A 6,000-nucleotide genomic window follows, 5' to 3' on the forward strand; every position below is an offset into this window, starting at 1 on the left:
CATCTGCCTCTCTTCTTACCCTGATGCGCCCATCACTCTGGAACAGGGTAAATCTGGTTTTCTTACGGCTACACAGCTGTTCAGTCCCAATCTCTTGAGTTCCCTTCGCATTGTGCGTGTGGAAATGCTCTTACTTTCACTATTAAACATAGCCCTGAGTTCTACTGTTGTTTCCCTTCAATTTGGTTTCACCAAACGTTTAAGAGATCGCCGATCATTCAGGATTTTTTTCCCGCCACATTTCTACCTCGAATACGATGGGTCCCCACTATCCTTCCAGTTTTTAATAATGCGTTGGACAGTTCTTAACCCAATTTTAGTAGTTTCTGCAATCTCCTTAGATGTTTTCTCTGCTTGATGCATGCCAATGATTTGACCCTTCTCAAACAGACTAACATCTTTTCCACGACCATGAGATGTGTTTTCCGACCTGGTTGTTTAAGAAATGAGAAGCAACTCATTGCACCAGTTGGGGTTAAATAACTTGTTGCCAGCTGAAAGATAATCGCCCATGCAGCAACTATCCAATAGGAGGCTTTTTAACTATTTGCTTAGTTAAATCCAGGTGGTGACTTTTTTTTTTTTGGGCCAGGCAGTGTAAGTCAGAACATGGCGACAGGTTCCCTTTAAAAATCAGTGCTGGCCAGCAGAAGATCGTGCTGTCTAATAATGGCAATCTGCTGTCAGCAAACCACTAGACCAGGCATCCTCAAACTGCGGCCCTCCAGCTGTTGTAAAACTACAACTCGCACAATGCCCTGCTGTAGGCTCATACCTGTGGCTGTTCGGGCATGCTGCGAGTTGTAGTTTTGCAACGGCTGGAGGGCTGCAGTTTGAGGATGCCTGCACTAGACAGTAAGTGGGCAAGCGATGGCATAACGATCACTCCTACCCATGCTGTGGGGGAAATCGCTGCATGTAATAGCAGCAGTCTCCTCCGCTAGCGAGCAGGCGATTTCCTGGAGGCAACGCTTCCCTCCTGACAATTGCTCGCTGATCTGCATGTTTAGTACAGGATTTAGCAGTCATACTGACCCTGGCTTCATTCCACATTGTTCATGAAGAAACCAATTACTCAGTTCTTAACAATAACCATTTTACAGGTGCATACAATAGAAAATATCCATGACTTGTGCTTTCCAGGCCTATTTCATGCTCCATCAGAGCATGGGTGAAAACAAAATAGCAGCAGACATTCCTATAGGTTATGAAATATTACTGTTGTGTATAGAGAAATGATCAACTGGCAAAGGTTAGTCATTCCAAACAGGGATTAGTCACCCTGTCCATGTCGGGGCTTGTTTATCTAGTCAGAATGTGACCCCCAAAACAGAAGAGACTCCCAACGTTTGTACCTTGAGAATTGGATTCGAAGTGACCCAGAGGACTCTCGAATGGGACTGAGCTGTGCCTAGGCCCCATGTGACCGATGAACATGACATCATATTGCCTAGGAAGAGGTGTAAGCACTCGTGGAGTGCCACAGCCTGTTTGTGCGGGGGTCCAGGGCGTTAGATCCCCGCCGATCTCATATTGATGACCTATCCCAGGGATGGACAACCTGCGGCTTGACAGCTTTTACAAAACTATAACTCCCAGCATGCCTAGTCTGCCATCAACCTACAGCAGGGCATGGTGGGAGTTGTAGTTTTACAACAGCTGGGGAGCCAGCCTGAGGATTGGTCATCAATATGTAAATCCTGAAGACCCTCCTTTAAGGTCTGCACCCTGCAGTAGGCATTTTAGAAATGTATTTTGGAGAGTTCTTACCCCCAGGTTGGACTAGAGTGAAACATAGCCGGATATAAACAAGTGAATCTGGATGAGGTACATGGATGGAGGCCATCCTCTTCATTCAGCCAGGAAGTTGACAGTTAAAGGCCTAAACCTACATTTACATGTGAATGTGGGTGGAGAATTGATGGTTCTTTAGTACAGTTGGTTATAAACAATCAAGTCTCATTATGACCACCAGCTAATATCCAGAGTAATTGCCATGTGCAGCATGGACAGTAGCTAGATGGGCTGGGAGTGACTCAATAAGGTCCTGGTAGGTGGTCACAGGTAGCTGAAGCCATGATGACAGGATGCAGTGCTGGAGGGTGCATGGAGAAGGCTCCATAGAGCAAACGCCGCCATCAAGGTGATCCCACAGATAATCAACTGGGTTCAAGTCTGGGGCATTAGGGGGCTATGGTAGTATTTGGAAGTCTTGTTGATGCTCTTCCAACCAATGTTGTACGTTTCTAGCTGTGTGACATGTTGCATTGTCTTTCGGAAATATCCCATCCTCCCCAGGGAAGATAATCGGCATGTATGGGTATAAGCGATCAGCAAAGATGTATTCAGACCCAAATCGGTTGAGAGTGCCTTCCACATGGATGAGTGGACCCAGAGAATGCCATGAAATCATTCCCCAGACCATAATGTTTCCACCACCACCACCTCCTTCTTGTGTTCTTCCAGTACTGGTTGCAGGGTAGTTGTTCTCTGATGTTTCTCGCTTGACATGCCAACGTCCATCTGTTCAATGAAAATGTGACTCAGCAAAGGTCCCGTTCCTATAATGCGTGAAAATTTAAGCCTTTTCTGCCAGTGCCAGAGATGCAGTGACCCATACACAGTAGGTTTAGCTGAACTGTTGTGTGAGACACGTCTGGTAGCCTCCTGGTTCATTTTGGGGGTGAACAGCTCCACTGTAGCATGTCTGTCACCCTTGTGCACCTTCGTAGCTGATGTTCACCTCTCATATTAGTGGCAGGTGCTGCTCTACAGTTTGCACATCGCTTGTTCTTAATGCTGCCATTTGTCCACTCATGATACACTTTCACCACAGATAATTCACAAACTGTGCAGGTTCAAAAATACTGCCATCCTCCGAAAGATAATTATCCCCTTTTGCAACTCTGAAAAATAGCCCCTTTTACCCATGACCGTAACGAGGAATACGTGTGTAGATGGCCTATCCCACACCTTAGATACCCAACAAGCCAGCTCAGCACACGTGACTTCCTTCATGAGTAAACCATGAAATAGGGGACACACTGCAATGAGGAATGGAGTGCAATGGTGGTTCAAATCAATGGGGATATATTTCCTTCATGAGCTACATGCTGCCAAAGTAGGAAGTGGTCAGAATAATGGTATTTCTAAACTGCACGGGTCTTACCGTTTTCAGCAATCACCTGGTTCTCTGCCCTGCACCTCACAACATTAACACCAAGGGCACCTGACTTCCATCAGGCAGGATACCCTGACCAGGGAGTGCCCCAGAAGATGACCACCTTGGACAACTGCTTTTTGGGAGATACAGTAGGTTCCTACAAAATATGCTGCTCGCAAGAGAATCCACTGCTTGGAAGCTCAGTAAACAGCTGTTGGATGACCAGACAGAAGTGTGGTGCAGCACCACCACAGGGGAAATGGAGTATTACATGGTTGTGCCTGAAATCATAGGGCTGTCTCTGTAACGCTTGGCTGTGTAGGGTCCTCCTGAGTGAGAGACCCTTAAAGGGAACCTGTCACCAGTTTTATGGTGTCCTAACGAAGGGCAACATAAATAAGTGACTGATTCTCTTAGCAAAATGCTGGGTCACTTTCTTTAATTGACCCAGTCAATCTGCCAACATCTTGTATTGAAAAGCTCCAGCTCATAATGATGAGTCCTGAATATTCATGAGCTCCTGACTCTCCCCGCCCACCTGCTGCTGATTGACAGTTATTTTCCATATGAATCAGCAGGGGAGTGGCTACAGCTCTGAATGAAATAAACGCTGGATTCAATCACATCACGCTGGACTCAAATCAGCTCATTAGCATGCGGCATCTTTGTGTGTATATTATGAGGTAACCATCTGTCACACCAGTAAGTGAATACATCTAAGGCACTTTTTAGTAGTTAATGATTGCATATAATTAGTTAGATTATAATCAAATATCCACATGACAGGTTCCCTTTAAGCTACATTCACATAACTGGTAAAAAAAAAAAAAATTGTTAAACTGTCAATTTTTCACTGATTTCTTTCTGAAAAGTGTCCATTAAAAATGGTCACCTTCAATAGTATGCGGGCTGCCGGGCCATGAAAACAGACAAAATAGGACGTGTGAAGGCATCCATACGCTGCCATCGTTCTGAAAACGTTGCAATGCAGCCTTGTATCTTCTCTACAGTCCAACTTGTGATCTTTGTTGACAGGTGTATAAAAGTCACAAGTGCGTTAAGTCCAGGACAATCCCCTCTAGGTCTTATTAGGAGAGCAGTATATAGAAGGGGGGGAATTGCCTGTGACCTTCTTACCCTTTTATATATCAAATTGAAAAGACTCCCGGCACCCCTGCCGATAAACAGTACGAAAAGGCTGCAGCACTCCGTGATCGCTTAGGCCTCTCCCTAGGCCATGTGATGTCACGTTCATTGCTCACATTGCCTAGGCGCAAGCTCAGTCGCAGACACCAAGCACAGGCGTTATCCAATGGACAGCACTGTGCTTAGTAAACTGTGAGGAAGCTTCTTCAAAGAGCTGATTAGCAGGGAGATCCGGTACTCAGACCCCGCCGTTATATCGATGACCTATCCTGAGTATAGAACCCCGAACCCCTTCAAAACTGGTGTTTTACTAAGTGTCATGTCAGTCTGGAAAGTGGTGCTCATGGTACCCTGTAAACTGGTCACCATCAGTTACCCCTATCATCACCCCAGCTAAAATTGTAGTTGTATTGCTGAAATTACATGAATGTGCTGTTCACTGTCGAAGACTTTTTTTTTTTTTAATGCAACAAATCTTAGTTTGAACCCTTTTTTCATTTACATGCCTGAAAGAACTTCACTCTGAGTCAATCGGATGTCTGTCTTCTGCTAAGCTCTTGGAAACTGCAGCTGCATCCCCCTCCTCCCTCATACTCGACACATTTCCTAGCTAGTCGAGAGGTTTCTGAACATTTACATAGAGCCTACAGGCAGGGAACATGGGGCTAGAAGCTGCTGAAAGGTCATGAAGATGTTTTATGTATTCACGTACCGTACACTCCTGATTTATACTAAACAACAATAGGTGCATTTTTAGCTATAGCCACATTAAGACTGCACCTTAACCCCTTAAGGACGCAGGGCGTATCGGTACGCCCTATTTCCCGAGTCCTTAAGGACTCAGGGCGTACCGGTACGTCCTAGCTTGAACTCAGTATTCCGGCGCCCGAGGGGTTAAACGGAACGGGATTTCGGCTGAAATCCTTCAGCCGGCATCCTGTGACAACGCCAGGGGGGGTCATGTGACCCCCCCGTGTCGGCGATCGCAGCAAACCGCAGGTCAATTCAGACCTGCGGTTTGCTGCGCTTTTTGCAGTTTCTGATGCCCGCGGTCCCTGACCGCGGGGATCAGAAACTTTTGAGTGCCTATAATCAATATTTTTCACCCCCCCCTGCACCCCTGCACGATTTTATGCCGGGGGGGGGGTGTCGCATGCGGTGGGGGCGGTGCGGGAGGCGGGCGGTGCGGCAGGCGGGATCGCGATCCCCCGCCCGCCTCCCCATGAATGATCGTTGGTGTCTAGTGGGGATACCAGGGTGCCAGCACATTGCTGGCACCCTGGTATAAACGGCTGACATCTGTGAAGATGTCAGCCGTTTAACCCTTTCCATACCGCGGTCCGTACGGACCGCTGTATGGAAAAAGTTAACTGTCGTCGGTCAGGGAGCTCCCTCCCTCTCCATCGGGGGGCTGCTGTGCCTTTGCAGCCCCCCGATGGAGAGGGAGAGAGCCCCCAGAGAGCCCCCCTCAGCCCCGTGCTTACCCTTCCCCGTCTGCGAAGTTCTGAGCAGACGGGGAAGGTTCCCATGGCAACAGGACGCCTGCTCAGGCGTCCTGCTGTCCATGGTGCTGAACAGATCTATGCTGAAAGCATAGATCTGTTCAGTGTAAGTAAAATACAGTATAGAACAATATATATTGTACTGTACTGTATTATACAGACATCAGACCCACTGGATCTTCCAGAACC

The sequence above is a fragment of the Bufo bufo genome, chromosome 10 (assembly GCF_905171765.1).
Source record: "Bufo bufo chromosome 10, aBufBuf1.1, whole genome shotgun sequence".
Classification (NCBI taxonomy): Eukaryota; Metazoa; Chordata; class Amphibia; order Anura; family Bufonidae; genus Bufo; species Bufo bufo.